The sequence below is a fragment of the Sturnus vulgaris genome, chromosome 3 (genome assembly GCF_052056855.1).
Source record: "Sturnus vulgaris isolate bStuVul1 chromosome 3, bStuVul1.hap1, whole genome shotgun sequence".
Classification (NCBI taxonomy): Eukaryota; Metazoa; Chordata; class Aves; order Passeriformes; family Sturnidae; genus Sturnus; species Sturnus vulgaris.
In genome coordinates this window covers 57817387-57834934 of record NC_142245.1, presented here as the reverse complement: position 1 = coordinate 57834934, position 17548 = coordinate 57817387, and the positions used below count along the sequence as shown (strand labels likewise).

Below are 17548 nucleotides of genomic sequence, written 5' to 3'. Positions count from 1 at the left end.
ATTATATTCTGTAGTAGTAGCTTTTGAGTCATACACTTTGTTGATGGATGATATTCAATGAGAAAACGCAGATCAAGAAAGTGGAAAAACATCTGGTTTTTTGGGTTTCGTTCTGCTCTGTTGCTAAAGTGTAACCCTGCCATGTCCGTGTGTTGCATAAGGAAAAATATTAATGACATTTAATGTTTATAACTGTTCTGAGAACACTGCCTCGTGCTGGCATAAAAATCGTACTGTGAGACTGAGTGGGTGAGGTGCTGTGAATTTCCAGGATGTATATGAAATTGGGACATAGGGAAGTGAAATATTTTGGATATGTCAGACAGAGAAGGGTAATGGATAAATTTTATTTTACTAATTGCTGCAGCCTTCTTTAGTGAGGATAAGTAAATAAACTAGGAGTAATCTAGCCATTGCTTTTCATGGCACTACAGCACCAGAGTACTTTTGCAATCACAGGTATGTGTGTAAACCTAAGCTAGGCTTGAGTGATGTGCAGATTCACTTGAAAATTCCTTTGATTTAATCACTCACCAAATGATTAAAACTATCTTGGTAGTTTTAGGCATAAAAATGATAGTTTAAAATTTGAAAGGAAGCTAATCATTAATGAGGATAAATATTCTGGTGAGAAGTAATTTCTGTTTTTCAGTTGGAAAGCCATCCCTCATGGAAAAGTAATACCTTAATTCCACTACCCAGAAAATAAGACAACATTTTGTAATTGCCTGTCTATGTTTTGCTCATGTTATTATCATTGTCCTCTAGGACCATAATGAGAATATGGGAACTCAGTTTCTTTGACCTCATACTTAGCTATGTATTCGAGGAAGGCTGAGTTCAGAGGGGGTTATCAGAAGTATAAATAAATTATTTTTTGTATTTAACAAATTCTGTCTAGTGATCTACTGAGCAATTTTTCCCAGACTCTCTCTTTCACAGACAGAAACTTTGCCTTAATGCTGGCAAAGGATGGATATGTACCTTGCCCCAGTAGGTTTCTGAGCCTGCTGTTCTCAGTGCTATGGACCATCCTAGCATATACACTTTGCACGAAGCTTTTTTTGATCAGGCTTTAATAGACCCCCCAGAGAAATCATTAGTCTTCCTGTATTGCTTAGCTTGGTGAAACCAGGGCAGTTGTGCATTTCAGTCTTCATCTAAAACTTATTTTGTGAGTTTTATATGAAAACTTTGAATAAATCACACATAGCTCTGGGAGCAGGACCAAAATGCAAGTGTTCATTTTCCCTAGTGAAATTTCCAGCCACCAGGCTGCAGTCTTGCTTCTATTCATACTTCCATCACCTAAAAATAAAATAAAATAAAATAAAATAAAATAAAATAAAATAAAATAAAATAAAATAAAATAAGTAACTAACTTAAGTTAAGCTGTCTTGTAGTGTATTATTGTGTTAGATGTATTCAGAGCACTCCTTCCAAATTGTCCAGAGAGAATTTTAATGCTGTTTTTCCTCTTTTATGTATCCCAGATTGCCTGAGTCAGGAAACTGGGAATTCAACTGCTAATGGAGAATGACTTCAGTGCTGTACCAAAGGAGAAAAAGCAGTCATTTTTCAGATAAAGCAGGCAGATGTTTAGTGACTTCAGGTTCCTCTGAGGGTCATCAGAGTTGGTTTGATGTGTATTTTTGGGTTCCAGTTTTGAGTTTAATGAAGAGAATGGATAGGGACTGAGTGTTAAGATGTTATTCTGAAAGGAGAATGATGCCTAGACCACTCAGTGAAACTTCAAGAAACCATGTTCAGAACAAGCAAAAGGAAGTAATTTCCTACATAGCAGGCATTTGTGAGATTCTCTGACGAAGGTTGTTATGGATAGAAACAGTTTGTACAGGTTGAAGGGAAAATGAAAACAACTTGGAAGATAGCTCCATTGAGGATGGTTGAATAGATAACTGGATTAGGCTCAGCATATCCTGTGAGCAGAAAATAGAAGCTAGGAGAATATATAGGAGAAATATCACATATCCTGTTCTTTCCATTCCCTGAACATCCATTTGTAGCTGGCTGTTGCTGAAGAAAGTATTACATGGCTGCAGGGACTCTGTCTCTGCACCAATATAGCTTCACTTCTCCTCCAGTTAACTACCAGTCTGTTCTGCTTCTATCTAGTTCTTTTTATAAGACCAATTTAAACAGCTTTATTGAGTAAAGATTTCAAATATAGGCATCTGTTTTCAACCAACCAGTGATTTACTTTCTCACTAAGCACTAGCTTTGTGTGTCTATCACCTTTTCTCATGCCTTCATCTAGTGTATTTGAGTTATGCAAGGTCAACAGATATGAGCCTCCTTGGTGTCTCCAAGACAGTGTTTTTGTTAATTTTGGAAAACTGGTAGAGTGATTAAATTTTCTTGTACTTTGTTTTGGATGTGTCTTTCAGTCACTTGTAGATGATCAGTAAGTCTCCAAATAAAATATGACTTGGTGAATAATTGAATCCAAAACACTGACAGTAGCCTTGAAAAGGAAAATGAATGTTTTTATTCTGCCTTTGATTTATTATTATAAAATACCACAGAAAAAGACTCCCTGCCCAATTTCAATTTTAATATTATCAGAATTTGCTATTTTTAAAAATAAGATGTGTTGATAATACAAGAAGAAAACAATTTCTGTTTGTAAAGCTAATAACAGATATATCTATTCCAGCAATCAAAGCATTTTTAAAAATATTTGTGTTACTATAGGTATATTTCTTAAAAAATGCAGATAGGTGTTATGATCACTTCATCTTTACTAAATCTGTCTTAATTCATATGAGGTACAAGTTAAATACAAGCAATGGATTTGAAATTTGTTTGGAATTCCATAATTTCCATAAAGAAGTGGTAATAAAACATAAAGTAGAAGGAGGACCTTAATGCCAGATGCAAACACAATCAACATTGCCTGTGTAGTTTCTGAACACAGTAGGCCACGCCTCACCTGGAAGGAGAAAAATGAAAGGTAGGCAGTAAAAGATGAAGGAAACCCTTCCAGCTTGCTCTGTGTGTGTGTGTCTGTGCAGACCCATGCAGGCACAATGGCCCCTGACATGTAGCTGCCACTTGCCCACACACAGCTGCTCCAAAGGTCACAGGTCTCCTCATATGTGCCAGCCTCATGTAGTGTCTTGGGTGTCCTAGAGGGACCTAAAAGATGTGAAAAGGCTGTATTTAGGCTACTGAATCGAGTGCAAAAATACTGTTTTTAAGTATGATGCATAGCTGATTGGTAACGATACGAATTGTGTGGTTTTTTTGGTTTTTTTTTTATGTGTATCTGAAGGAATTTCTGTAGTCCCAAAAGCAAGGACTGCTAACCTGACCTGCATACAGTTTGGAAGTTTTTGCAAGAATATGTGGAAGTAAATAAAATAAAGTTTTTACAGATTGGCTTAACTGTTACTCTAAGTCATGATGAGGAAGACATTTGTGCATTCTGGCTCTCCTCACTTATTTCTTCAGATTTCTTGTCACTACAAGACACTGATGTAGCAAAGCCAGAAGATTCAGAAGTCTCTCTTTGACAATTTCAGCTGATTCAGAATTGAAGAAAATATAAATTTTGTTTGCATATATTTAGATATGGAAAATTTAATTCTATTGAACAATATTTTCATATGTTCAAAGTGCTCTAGGTGTCTTACACATACAAAAATATGATGTTGTTTTGTGACTCTTTGTTCACATCTAATAATTCTGACCTCTGGTGTTCCTTAAAATGCAGTTTATTCAATTAATTTTTCTGTAGGTGAAGTATGTAACTACGTAGGGGCAGTCTGTAAATGGAGCAAGATCTGAGTACGTAGGTAGAATTAGGAAAGGAATTCATGTGGAATTCAAAGATTCTGGAAAGCATATGAGATGATGCAGTGATAAACATTGCCAGCCACTTAGCTGCAGATATGCATCTTGCTTTTTATTTGAAGAGATTATGACCTTGGCAAGGTTTTTGAGCCTTCAGCTTCTGGGAGATGATCAGGCCTCAATTTTTATGAACATTCTTGTTGCATTTCTGTCTGGAAAGAATTTACCTCTCCTTCTGGAGAGTAGTTTCTGTAATGTTACAGGCACTTCCATTTCTTTGAGATAAGATTATAGGATCTAAATTTTCATACTGGGATTGTTCACAGTGATCTCTTTTGATTGCTTCTTTACAACTTACATTTTTAAGCCATGTGAGCCTATGAAACTTTTCTTGAGAATATTCTTCAAGTTTGTGGTGTTGTAGTTTCAGTCAGAAAGGATGTTTTAACGGAGCTGCTTTGGATTAGGAGAAAAGAAGCTGGTGATGTGAAGCTATTAAGTAACATATCTAAAATATGAAGTAAATATTAAAAATGTAAATATTAAAATATAAAATACTAACTATTAAAATATGAAGTAAATATGAAGTAAATGCTTGTGTCCCTTATCCTGTGTAGGCCAGATATTTTCTTTTGCAAATGCTATTGCAGGATCAGTATATCTGGGGGTTTTTAGAAAAAAATTATTATGTTTGAATACTTTGCCCAAAATCAGTATTTTTACAGAGTGGTAACTGTGCTTCAGACCTTGGTTTATTACAGTGTTTGCATCTGTAAATTATTTAAGTAAACTCCGTGTTAATGTTTTTTAATATATTTAGGTAGAAATAAATAAAATACTATAGGATGAGGTACTTCTTGCCTCTAAATATTTTCTTGAAATTGAATGGTTTTTGATAGAAAGCCTGGTTATTGCCAAATATGAATGTGAAGTTGCTGTATCTATTAAAGGAAGAGAGCATGAAGTGCAGATGGATACATTTTGTTGCTGCCCTGAAAAATTAACACATATACCTAGAATGTGTTTAAAATGGTTAAGATTATTCTGTTTTCCATCATGGACTTCCATCCATGAGACTGAAAGGTGTCAGATAGAAGTGTTATGGCATCAGTGGTTGCTGACAATGTCTGGGAGATTAAAATAAATAAAAATTTAACCCTTCAAAGCAGAAACTGTGTACCTGATAAAACAAAAACTGTTCAACTTTGCTGGAGTTCAAACATTGCTGCTACAGTGTCTTTTATGGTGTTTTTTTTCTTGAATTCAGAATGCACGTAATCAGTAAGTCCAAAATCAGCTGCTAATTCTGTCAGTGAGGCTGTACAAGAGCATTTGCTCCTGTATTTCTTCAGAATTAACATTTCAAAGCAGAAATAGGGCAAAGTAATACGACCTTGCAGTGGATTCCCTACCCGCCCTCGCCTTTTTTAATGAGAAGGGCTATATTATTTTTACATAGCATTGTTGAAAATTTATTTGAGGATAGTCCTATTAATTTTATAGGGATGGACAAATTTCAGTTTTATCAAGGGTGGTTTTATGCAGTCTGGATACCTCAGCTAAAATAAGTAGCCATCTGCATTCAACATGTACTTGTTTTGCCACAGAGAAGGTCCAGATTTTCAATAGGTCTTTTATTTTTTGCATAAAAGTATATTTTATATTATTTGATAATGAACAATGAACAGCAAGTTAGGAATACTTTATAGGGAAGAATGGGTTAAAATGCCTGGGAAAATAAGCTGTGTCCGAAGTCATTAAACAAGAATTCCCACTGGTAAAATTGGAGGCTGGAAGTGAAGTTGGAGATATCTTTACAAGTCAGTGTTCAATATACATTGTGGATTGATAAGCAACTATTTTTATATATTGCCCAAAATATTACCTGACAGCCAGTGCAGTCTTTAAACACACATGACATCTACACTTGACTTGAAACTGCAGAAGTATTGTTAAGCATAGTCAAATTGCACAGTAGGAATTAATTGAACTACTGTTTAAATTCTAAAACTGTAAAGAACTGATTTATGGTATAAGCTCAAGATATAGGTCCAATATTTGCCCTCAGTTCCTTTTTCCAGTAAATATATTTCACAGCCATACACATATTCAGTGGAGATCAGTCTCTCAAACTTAGCTCTCTAAAATATTTGTAAGATGCAAACTAAATTTTATCTCAACTAGAACTGTGAATGTTGAAGGATAAAATTTTGAACGGAAATAGTAACTTTTACTTCTGCTTCCAAATGTTTTGCTGAGGTATACTATGTGTCAGGATCCAGATTACATAAGAAGATACAGCCTAGTGCTTTTTAATATCTGAAGACTGAAATGTGGGGGGATTTGTGATTAGTCATGGGTACTAAGCATGTGCTTTCTGTGTGGTGCAGATTTTGCAGGCTGAAGTTCATATTACTATTAGCTATGGAACTCTTCTAGTTAATTAGCAGCAACCAGATGAGGGTGGAAAGCAAGGACAAGCATTTTTGTTCTTCAGTAGCAGATGCAGGCTTTCAAGGTATTCTTGTAATTTGATCTATCATATTCAACTTCCTCTGACAAAATGAAACCTAGGCATACAGGGATTGCTGCCATAGTGAAGCAAAGTGCTGTATTACTAACCCTAGTATTTTGTCTCCAGCAGTCTTTTAAATCCTGTATGAAACTACCTTCAACTGAATAAAAATTATTAATATTATGGATAAACAGTTTTTGATGTGTCACAGGTATTGAAATTTATTTTATTTAACTTAAAATAATTCTATATTCAGATAAATATTTCTATTCTAGTAAAAGAAGTCAGGACTCAGTGTTATTGTGACATTGAGTCACAATTTTAGTAGTAGTTATTTATATTATTCTTTGTTAACATTGTCTAATCACAAATATGCAGAAGTTCCTCATAAGTAGCTCATCTTTCACCTGTTGTTTTGTGTACAAAAAGTGAACTGAACCTTTTCATAAAAACTTTTGAAAAGCAAAATATAACTTCATATAAAGCAGTAACCATTTCTTCTTTTGCAAACAATGAGTCTTCAGATAAAACAAAATTATTAATTAAGGACAGTGTAGTATAGTACAGATAATAGAATATAAATAAACTATGTAAAAGGTATATATAGCCCATAGTGTGTTTCATTCAGTTTCATCATGACCAATTTGAATGTGTGGTGTACACACCCCTTTGTGAGTTTACATCTTTTCTGCTTTGGCTCATCGAGTGCACTCTTAAATTAATCTAAGCGCTTCCTGCTGCTGAACAGGGTGGTCTCCCTCTTCATTCTGGCCATGTGCTCCTGCAATTTCTCCTAATCTGGCTCAAAAGCTGCACCAGTGTGATATTTAACTTTCAAATACAACAAGAACATTTTGCTAATGTCAGTCTCCAGACTGGAAGCATGAAAGATGCAAGAATGAAAAGACAGGAGGAAGGATATGACCACTTTTGACAAACAGTTCACCGCTAAATCACTAAAGCTATATGGCAAAATTATTCTTTTTAAAACCCTGAGAAGCATGAAAGATTGACTTAACAAGGCTGTCTTTCAGGAAGGTGAATTCCCTGAACACTGAAGCGGGCATGTGTTTCCTGTGTGCCTTCCAAATGCTCCCTTGACTGATTCAGGTCAGAAGTGCCCAACAACTCACTGTGTTTAATCAAGTAATGCTGAAGCTGCTGGGAGTGAGGCATGTCCAGGCTTCAGCAGTCTGCATTGCTCTTGAACTTTGTCTTTTAACAGGTAGATGGCAAACCAGTCTTTGGATCAAACCTAAACGCCAGGAGCTTTAGCTATAAACATAAATCATATACACCCAAGATGATTCCTAGGGAGCTGGACCAATTGTCCTGGAGTAGCTTGCATCTGTGCTAATACTTTCCACAAAGCAGTGGATGAATGCAAACTAAATAGTAGTAATGGTTCTGTAAATTTTTAATGTCTCAAGCTCAGGAATTTTTTGGGGTACTGCTGTTTGGTGCATGCCAAACTTATCTCATGAAATATTACAACAGTTCATAGTACAATTGCAGAGAATCTGCATGTCTGTTCTACTTTCACTAGGTTATAAACAGCTTTGAGTTTTATTGACCTGTAGCTCATTATCCTGAGGAAGATGCTTTCAGCATCTTCATTGTCACTTCTTCATTTCTCAGCCACCTCTGGTGAAGGTGGGTGATGCTGGCCTCTGCATGCTAACCTCCTTGCAGGGGTTCCAGCCTTCCTGGTGCCTTCCATGATGTCACCACATTGATTCTGTAGTGTGTCACCAGTCCCTATAGCTCTAATGATGCCAGGACTGTTTGTACTCAGAGAAGAATCAATAGTGTCTACAATACTGACTATTTTTATTTTTTATCAAGAGGCCTTTCTAAGCATACTTATGCTATTTGAAGGAGTGTGGTAGAAAGAGCTGTGCAACATCACTGTCTAAATTAGTTGTTGGTAATTAGTAACCTGGTGTAGAAGGCAGTGTAACTGTACTAGCAATATGCTGTCTTGTGAGATGGGGTTAATAATGCAGAGCATGGCACCTTGCTAGCAGCAGTGCTTCTTCACATTTCAGTGCTGAGTGCTGGTAAAGATGGCTTGGGAATCTCTGTATCAGATGTCTCTGCATAGTACAGATCTGCGCTTTCTGTCATGTTGCACAAGTGATGCATTGCTGAGGTTCTGACTATGGCAAGGGCTCTTTTAGAATTACTAGGAATAATCCTTTATGTTAGCTGCACAATAAGAAATTAAATTTATTGATATTTCTCCAGGGACAGAAAAAGTTGCTTAAAATTTAAATTAATTTGCCACAGGTGTAAGAGGTCTCTGGACAGCAGTGTTTGCTACTTTTAAAGGTTTTGCAACTGTAACCTCAATTCCCTGGAAAAATGGCTACTAGTTAATATTAACTCTGGTTTTCCTATAATTTGACATCAAATCAAATGTGAATATTCCTAAATTTGACATTTCTAATGCCAATGATTTTTGTTCCTTCTCTTTGGTTTTGCAATTCATTAATAATTTCTGTGGCTTGTAGACCATTGTGCTAAATGAGTACGTGGAACTGTCTATTTCACTCACCCCTTATGGGTAGGAAACCTATTGATCTGATGGACTTCTGAACTTATAGGAGAGCCTGTATTGCAAAAGAACCATTTCATTAAATTACTGATGGCTGTGTTTCAGAAAGACCTCCATCTTGTTGCACAAAACAATGAAAATGGTGGAAGAACAAATAAAGATAGGGGAATGCTGAAATAATAAATAACTTTGACCTTTTTTCCCCGTCTGTTGGCATCTAGTTACTACCTTTGATCTTCCCTGCCTTAAACAAGGTAATATCTGCCAAGAAAGCGCAACTGTTACTGAATCACTAAGGTCCTATTTGTTCCGCTTGACAGATGACAATGCATTTTTGTCTTTCTACAGAAGCATAGACTTTGAAAGTTTTCTCCAACAAGAAGCCTAGGTTTTCTCTGATACTAGATTTCTTTTTTCTTGCTTGCTTTTTTTTTTTCCCTCTTTTTTTTTTTTTTTTTGGTGTGGGTTTTATTTCCCATCTCATTGTGATGGTGCACTGCTGATGATTGTGTCACCATTCTCTGTGAGGTGCTGGTTAGACAACACTGAAGTCTTATGATTTTGTTGTTGCTCATGATTGTTCTGGCAAGAACAGAATGCTTCAACAGCTGTAGCATGTATTGATGCTTCAGTTGCATTATGCTTAGTTCGTGTTATTTGTGATTGCTCTCTTTGTTGCTCCCTGATTTTTTTTGAGCAATTGTTGCTAGTGCTAATTAATCAGTTCTGTACAGGTTTCTTGTATTTGCAAATGTTGAATTGTTTGATAGCGTGATCAAAAGATTTTATATTTAGAGCTTAGAAAACAGACCTGTTTTATTAAACAATGCGACTTCAAAACAGAAGCAGGAGATACATTACCAAGTCTATTTGATTTTTGTGGAGAAATGGAGACATTTGTTCTTTAAGGGTGCTGCATTTAGTCACTGATATATTTAAATCTGGGCTATTGAGTAAACATTCTTTGTTCTAAGTATGCCTTGTACTTAGCACAACGAGAACCTAATTTCTGATGGTGATCTTAGGTGCTCCTGAGTACAAATAACAATCACAATAGAACTGAATGTTTTGCATTGGTTTTTCATTCAGATTCCATTGACCGTTCTTATAGGCTTGTTAAGTCACTTACAAAAATTCTTCTCTGGAGTGAGGAGGATACATTATATCACAGAACCAGAATCATATAAAGCTTACAAGTCATTCCCAAAAAATGAGATATAACCTCTGTTGATTTTGAATTTCTCTGATGGTTGGAGATGATGTGTGTGTGAAGATCAGACGTAGGCCTTGATCCAGGAAAGCACTTAAACTCATAATTTAGCTCATCATGATCAGTTTCCCTGGAGTCAACAACTGATTCAAATTATCATGGACAATATATAGCACAGCCTTATTTAGGACTATATATTTAAAACAGTCCCTATCAGTTAAAAAAAGATATTAAATATATCAGAAAATGCCTTATAAGGATTCATTTCAAGATCTTTCTGGTTGTGCATGTCTTTGCTATGTCTGTTGTAGAAGAAGCCACTAATTAGCTCCAAAATGCATCTTTTAATAGAGATGGTAAATTTCTGCTATTTAAATGGAATCGTGTTTTCTGAGGGAACCTCTTACTGAGACTTTTGTAGAATTTTTGTTAGAATTAAAAAATATTTTCTTAGCTGGTGATAGAAAATGTTGAGAAGTAGACCAGAGCAGGCAACACATCTCCAGGCTACAGAGGCTTGTTGAATTAACTCATAGCATTTTTCCCTACAACATCTATCATACTTTTATCTCTAGAATATTGAATTTGCTGCTTTACTTGGGGTCTGCACAGGACAATTGCAGCCAGTACCTTCCCTGCTAGGCATAGTATTTTTTAATGACCACTTGCTGTCTGTATTTTTCTAGAGTATGGTTCAGAGGGATGACTAATGGCAGCAATGAACCACTCAGATGTAGCTGTAATTGTTTCTGCTCTGGTAGGGGCAATAACAAGCCTGTTCTTGACATCAATGAGAGAGTACAGAAACATGTAAAGCAGCACTGATAAGTTCAACAACTGATACTCCTTGTCAACTTTTCCCCTTGGACTTTAGATCTGTGAGAATAGGCCCAAAGGTAAACTGAGACACCTTCCTTTTGAGGTGCTGGCAATGGTCCAGGGGCTCTGTGATAATCTCTAAGTAGACAGGGAGAACCCAAGACATAAGAGAACTTGATGTGCTGTCTGCAGATTATTCCCAGGTACATGTAGGCATGCTGCAATAGCAGAGATTGACTGACAGCGATTAGGGGAGTAAATAAAGCAAATCCGTTTATCAGAAGATGCCCAGAAAATGAGGGACTTTTGCTACCAGTGTCTGGTAGATAAAAATGGGATGCTGAAAACAGCAAAACTTTTCCATGTAATTTGAGTGAAGAGTTTTATTGCCCTCAGGGTCACAATAAGTGTAACTGCTTGAGGTGACATGGTTAGCCTCATCACAAGGACCTTTCAATTGGAGGTTTAGCTTCTAGGGAGGAAATGTGAATGTTAAAACAAAATTTAGTATATTTGAATACCATTACTGAAGAGGAATGAGTGAAGAAACTAGGTCATGTCATAAGATTGATTTTATACTTTCTTCTGTTTTGGGGTTAGGCTCTACTTTCTAAGTACTTGGACACTCTGGTCACTTTACTGTACCAATACCTGCATTATATGGAGAAACACTGACACAGGGAACTAATGGCACTTCAGGATGAGTCTTTTGGTGGAGATAGTTATCTTCATCAAAAAAAGGCAGCTGGTTTTGTTTTGTGGAAGCCACAAAAGATGGCTGTTTATTTATCACCAATGACTTTGTAAATGTTCAAAATAGGTCTGCCATTGACTACTGAGAACAGGGGGCCCACTGCTAAGGCAATGGGCAGCAAAGGTATTTTGGATAAGGAGTGGAGTAGTTTACAGAAACACTGAGAAGATACGGTGAGGCCAGTAGAAATTTTTTCCTTCCTAACTCATGGAATGAACGTGTACGATCTTGGAATGACGCATCTGCGGAAAATGGGGTAATAGACCACCATCACCAAGGTAATGAATCTCTTCTGAGTATTTTGGTGCAGATCTGTGTATTTGATGCATAGAATCATGGAATAAATTGGAAAGGATATCAAGGTACAATCTAGTCCAAATCCCTGCTCAAAGAAGGCCTAAATCAGGCTGCTCAGGGACTCATCCAGTTGAGTCTCATCCTCAGAGGAGTTCCAGCATCTCTGGACAGCCCGTTCCAGTATTATATAATTCCTAATGGAAAAAGTCACACTTGGTATTGAATCAGAGTTTCCCATAGTCCATCTCGTGTCCTGTTGCCCCTTGGACTGCTGCCATGCACCTCCAAGATGTGTTTGTCTCTCTATTTTCTCTGTATTCTCTGCTCGGGTGGTTGTAGATAGCAATAAAGTATTACTGCATCTTTTTTGCTTACAGTTGAGAAGGCCTTGCTGCCTGAGCCTGTTATTATATATCCTGACCATATTGGGATCTCTGGAGCTTAGGACTACAAGGATGTCATGAGGATATTCAGGGAGGAAACTGGAAGGGGCAAAGCCCAAGCAGAATTTTATTTGTCTGCTGCCATAAATGAGAGTAAAAGGTGTTTCTATAAATACAGCCACCCCCAGCTGGAGACTGGTTCCAAGTGCTGTTCCTCAGCATTCAGTGTTGGTGCTGGTCCTGTTCAACATCTTTATTGTTGATCTGGACAAATTGAGTGCCTTCTCAGTCAGTTTGCAGATGACCCCAGGCTGGGTGGGAATGTTGATCTGCTTACGGATAGGAAAGCTCAGCAGGGGAATCTGGACCCACTTTCATTTCTTTAATCTCATAAACAAAACTTGAGAGTTTCACCACATAAATGGATTAAGCAGGTGTCTTATTTCTGACTGTTTGTGGGAGCTCAGGCATGGGAATATTTGATTATTTTGAAGATGCCTCTTCCTTAAGCCAATTGCAAGACATCCAAAAAATAGTTTACTTGCTAGACTAATGCTAGCAATCATGGTGATCAGTCAGTCCATTCAATTTTTCTCTAAACATGGGATACTAAGATACCATTTTGCATTTCCCAGCTCATTCTGGTTTTTACATAAAGCTAGATCTATGGGAAATATTATTTTAGGATGTTGTGTCTGTTATTAAGCATGGAATGTTGCTTAATCTTAAATCAAGATATTGTTGCTTTTCTACCAGTGAACATCTGTGTTCACAAGTAGTTAACATTTTGTGTAGGAAAATGTTCTTTTTTGCTTCTGTCTTTCTACACCCATGAAAACATCTACCAACTCTTTGAAACATCAGTATTTGCAAGTATCTTTTGAGTTTGTCCAGAGTACTCAGGTATTTTGGCCCATTTTACATATGTGGTAAGCCATTTATTCTGTATGAGTCAGCCAGAATTATTTAGTTTTATACTGTCCCATCTTTGAGGTGCAAAAACACCAAAAAAATGCACAAGATACCTATATTACAGGATGTCTTCTACTCCTTTAGAAAACGATCTGTTTTAACATGTTGTTTTCTAATGCTGAAGAAAAGGGAGATGGTGCCCCATTTTGGTTTCAGGAAATTCAGTCTGTACATCTGGGGACTGAAATTCAGTCTTGAAACCGACACAATAATCTGCACTTAATCCTAGACTATTACTCTGCCCCAGATGAGTAATGAAAGGGGAAAACATTCTGTATTTATACTAGTTTGGACTCTAGCATGTCATTCATTCTTTTGGTAAGTTTTGTGCCCGGCAGAGTCAGGACTAAGATCTGAAAGAGAGGAGAGCAAGCTCAGCCAGGAAAGAGCTTTTAGAAATCATCACTCTTAAAAATTTGCAATTTTTTCAAGGGTAGAAAAATTGGCCAAAGGTGGATGGAGTTTCAGAGGAATAGCAAAAGGCAGTTCTGTGATACACAGTTTCAGCTCCCTGCCAGATTCAGAGTTCCTGCTCCAAACTCCTAATTTGCTGCAGCAAAAGAGTTTCTTGTTTCAAAAAATGGTTTCTAGAAATCTCTAAGGAGGGAAAAGCAAATAATTTCCTTTCAACTGGCTCAGATACTTCCAAATTATTATCCCTGAGCTCATCACTGACACACAGAATTTCAATCTGAATGGCTAAAATCTTATAGTGTCATAAATAGATGTAAACAAAGTCTTAACATTTAAAATATCAGAATACTTAACCAAAGATATATGCTGACATCCTAGCCTAATATTTTTTGTGTTTGCATAGATAATTTGAGAATATGCAATAGGTCTTTCATACAAATTATAGGTTAAATTGAAGGCATATTTAAATGCTGTAAATTAATAAACATAAGTGTGGAATAATTGCATTCAACAGTTCTCCATTTGCAATAAGAACTATTTGGACCAATTTTTTTCAAAGCCTCTACTTACATTTGACATGCGAAAGCAGAAGCTCCCCTTTTGACAAGAAAACCAACCTAAATAAAAAATTTAGGGTTAGAAACCTTATGTCTAGCCTTTTGGTGTGATGACTAGTTACAGTGAGTTTTGTGGGACTAGAGGAAAAAAGAAGTAAACATCTTAGCATCAACTTATAAAACTTTAAATGTTCAAAACTTCCACTAGCAGCATGAAGCACTTATCTCAAAGCATAAGCAATTTTTAAGCATGCTTCATTTGCCCAGTGGTATCAAGAGCTTTAATTTTTTTGATTTTTTTTCCCCAAAGAAGATTTATAAGGCAGTGGGGTAGATGGTGCTGTTCCCCAGCTGTCTGTCTTGAGGAGTTTCCTCACTGGACTAAACATAACATAATTTCTCTGTAATGTTACTGTGGAATCTTGGAAAAACATAATGTTCCTCCTGTTGTGCACAATAGATTCTTTTTTAATTGCAGCAGCTAAAAAAAGCTTCTATCTTTATAGCTGTGGAACCAAAGCGACAAACTTTATAGTCTTCACTGTCAGCAGGTTTACAGAAAATTTATAGTATATGCTCTGAGTTTACAATTTTTTGCTGCAATACTTACTAAAACTAGTGCTGAAAAATGCCTGTTAAAGATTGGAGTTCTGCTTTAATTTTTCCTATAATTTTAATAGCCTTTGTGTATATTTATATATTTAATTTATACATACACTTATATATGCATGTATATACTTTGAGTATATACTTTTGCATACTGTACTTTGTATAGTATTTTTTGGTTTATCACCTTTTCCCTCAGGCTTCTGTTTTATCTTGTCCAAAATGCAAAATATGTCCAGACTGTTCCTTTTTCCTTTAATTTTTTTTTCTTTTTAATCCTTTAAAATGAACTTATTTTGTTATCATTCTCTGACTGCCTTTCAAGATTTGTAGTCAATAGAAAATTATTGATGTTTATGACACTGAAATCCCGAAACTTAGTTCCACTTATTTAGAGAAGTTAAAATAATATCTTCTATAGTTTTTAATTATTTGTTTTCTTTTTTCTGTTTCTGAGATCACTTCACTGGTTCCACAATATCTGGCATCAGTGGAAGAAGGCTACTTTCATGTTTTCTTAAAGCTATATTCCAGTTTTGGAGTGCTGGACCCATGATCCAGTTGAGCCAAACTGCAGTATGCATGGTCTGCTAACTTAATCTGATCACGGTTGTCACTTGCCAACAAATTAAAAAAAAAAAAATTAGATGCAAATTATTCATCAATTAATCAAAATAAGCAGAATTTGCCTTTACAAACATACCTAAATATTTTTCAGCTGTAAATGATGCTAGTTTAACCACAGAGCTACAGAAATGTGATTTAGTTTTAATGCTGCTGTATTTGATATTTTGTTAACGTAATCAGAGTAAATTCCTCACTCTGGAAAATCTGAGTTGAGCACTGGAACTCCAGCCTATCTAGAAAAGGAAAACAGAAAGCTAGAAATTTTTAAAAGGGGAACACAGGATTTAATCGGTCACTTTCATTTATCTAAACTATTCATTCCTCATTTCCATGAGAAGTGTAGTGCCTGAGTCCTCACTGTTTCATCCCAACTAATTCTCATTAAAAATGTATGTGTATTAAGATGCAGTTTCTGCTTTGATCTTCTTTGCTAACATGTCTGTAGTGCTCCTCAGTCACGGGAGGGACTGGTCCCTCCTACTTCTTCAGTATTCATTAAATGCCGTTTTCTTTCCGTCCTGTGCAGGCATAAATCTGGATGGAGCAAAGCCAAATTATATTTGTATATTCCCAAACTTCAGAAATCCAGAAGAACCCTCAATCTATACCCGATCCCAAGTTAACAAATCTTCACATTTTGTAGAATCAGTTCCTCTCTATTTTTATGTATCTATGCATCTTCTGTAGTATGTGCTCAGCAACTCCAAAACAGTATTAGACCCTCATTAAGGTGAGAGAAATACATAGGGCAGCTTGGCTGCAGCTGCATACACAATAGTTGAGAAATTATTAGATCTGAGAATGTAGATTTCCCCACTTTGAACACATCTGTCTAGCACTAGAAATGAACGTGCTGCAGCCAATTAATGTTTTTATTTACTCTCCCTTGTTACTACATGTAACAAAAAACCAAAAACCAGAGTGAATGAGGCAAGCGCTTCTGTATGAGATCGGCACAGTTTTAAAGGGATACATGATGTGGGATTTAGAAAAAACAAGTCTTTGCATAAACTTTTTGCTAAACAACACTAAATAGTATTGCTATATCCTGTACTCATTCTCATACTGTAATATTTCCGTATTCTAGAGCATCTAAAATCTGACATGTAAGAGATCAAAGTGGGTGGTGAAGTAAGTCCTGACCTTTAAGCACGAATGCCAGGTTTTAGAAACCTAGATCTCATTTTTCTGAGAGGCGAGTCCACAGGTGGGTGCACCCAATGCCATCTCTAAAGCAGGGTGAACTAGCAGTGTTTGCTAATTTGGGCCAAGCAATACAGTCTTTACCACGTAGGACAAGAAAGAAAACAACCCTCTGATAACTTGTTGCATTTCATAGTTTCTTTATATCTGAGAATCCCATATATAGTAAGCAGAATCAAAGCCTGATTTTTTTTCAGTGTACAAAAATCAAAAATTCAGCTTCTTCATGGGATTTGTCTTAACACGTCCCCCACTTTACCCTTGCCCTTTCTTTCTCTCACTTTTCTTCCACGGGAAAAGTAAGTCAGACATTACAGGATGCTGTCACAACGGTTCTCAGCCAATCCCCAAGATCTTGTTTGTGGCACTCACATTTTTTTCTCTCAAGATGTGTACCAGGCTGTGTGCTGCATGGATACTGCAGCTATCTATTGATGAGCTCTTTAGTGGGAAGACTGTGGCTTGTGAAGAGCTGCTCATAGGGTCCCTAGTTTAAATGGTATGTTTAATGCTATTTGCATCTGATGGAAATTTTAAATATTTGACTCCCTGGAAATACACCACCTCCCAGAAAAAAATTAATGAGGTTCTTAAAAAATGTGAGTAAGAAGTACAGGGCACACCCAGAAATCAACTCTCCATTTGCTTACTTCTGTTTTCCATCTTCTGCCTAGCTATTACACTGGAGCACTTTATTTCATGTCAGTATATTAGTTTTAACCGAGCATACATGTTAGAGAATGCTTTAGATAAAAATTCAAAGTCCATTTTGTAGCCTGCTATAGAAGTGGATACTTTCTATGGCAGGTAGATTCACA

General features: G+C 36.4%; 1 protein-coding gene across 1 annotated transcript in view; it reads left to right on the top strand.

Moving 5' to 3' along the window:
• The window catches only part of ESR1 (estrogen receptor 1), a 182466-nt gene that overhangs the window by 55107 nt on the left and 109811 nt on the right, over positions 1-17548 (top strand). The window lies entirely within an intron of this gene.